A 1,601-nucleotide genomic window follows, 5' to 3' on the forward strand; every position below is an offset into this window, starting at 1 on the left:
CATTCCATATTTTATATTTTCTGATAACCTTTAAAACCTAACAACATTAAACGAATTCTTTATTTTTGTTTGATTTTGTCGCATTTGAAACTTTGCAAAAACTTCGTTGAAACAAAAACTAATTGTGTAAATGTTTGAGTATTTTGCGCTTGAGACCATTGACCATTGGCCCGGAAGTTAGTACCGACGGTGTGTGCGCATGCCCAAGCAGGTGCTTGTTTTGTTTACTTCGTCAGCTGGCAGAAGGATGACGCCTTAAGAAGAAGTCAGTACTTTCGGTTTGTTTTCAATAAGTGAAAAACAGAGCGTCGATGACAGTTTAGTTCCTGTTTGTTCTCTGTATAATAAGGTAAACTATTAACTGAATTTAGCTTTATTTGAAAATGAAAATCGGTTGGTGTGTTTTGTCGGGACAGTTGCCATCAGCTGGTGATGTTTGTCACTTTGTGTCACTGTCAGTTGGGAGAGTCTGTAAGCGATTTGCTCGCCGTCATTGTCTATTCTGATGAAATTAATTCATAAAGGCAATACAAACTTATAATGATCACACCCTTCTGTGTCTCATAATCATATTTATAACATACATAGGCAAAATATGTACGTGTGTTCAATTAAGAATTGACTTTCACTTTGTGTGAGTTCATTGGAGTATGAACCTTCATAGAATGAGGGCCAAACTGTACGGAGCTTGTGTATTCGATTTGGGGAATTCCCAGGGGTTTCCAGAGGAATGTGGAACTGTAAGAAGTCTGTTAGTGTTTACATCATTTCAAGAACACGGTCTTGTGATAAACGTATGAACATCAAATTGTGTCATTTATACAGTTATGAACGATAATTTTGTGGTCATGTGAACGACCACTCATCCAATAGAAAAGCCGTATATCATCGGAAACGTCAGCCATCTTGGCTAAAACAAGACAAAATACACATACACATTTATACACGTTTCCTCTCGCATCTACGCAATTCCGTTAAAAAGTACCCAATCATGCAATAGTCAGAAGAAATTGTGTGTGAAATTATGATTTTTTATAGCTAAAATGGATAGAATTATCATGAAACCGACCGCATGTTATCAGAAATGAGCGGGCCACTGTAACTTGATAATGCCCTCATATTGCTTAACAACGGGCCATTATCACGCCCGTTGTTAGGTGACGTCATAGGGATAGGGAAAGGTGACGTCATGTTCAATAGTGACGTCCTCTGGTTTGTTCTGTGACGTTTCCATATTTGTAAAAGTGGGTCAGTGACATTCTTGTTGATTGCAGTAAATGTTTCAAAACCGATATTGTTGTTTATTTTTATTTGATAACAAATTCTATCCATTTTAGCTATAATAACGGTAACACTATTTTTCAGGGCATTATCATTTGCAGAAGCCCTCAGTCTTTTCAACTGCCCTCCTTTTTCAGGCAGTAAATGGAAGACCTCGGGCTTCTGCAAATGATAATGCCCTGAAAAATAGCGTTCCCCTAATAATCAGAATAATAATATTGAATGATCAGCTGATAATGTTTTTTGAGATGGGGAAGAAATCGTGTCATTGGAAATCTTAAGTTTATTAAAAATGTAAGGCATTGCCTTGTATTAGCAAT

This window comes from Haliotis rufescens, unplaced genomic scaffold (genome assembly GCF_023055435.1).
Source record: "Haliotis rufescens isolate VD_foot unplaced genomic scaffold, xgHalRufe1.0.p SCAF_94, whole genome shotgun sequence".
NCBI lineage: Eukaryota > Metazoa > Mollusca > Gastropoda > Lepetellida > Haliotidae > Haliotis > Haliotis rufescens.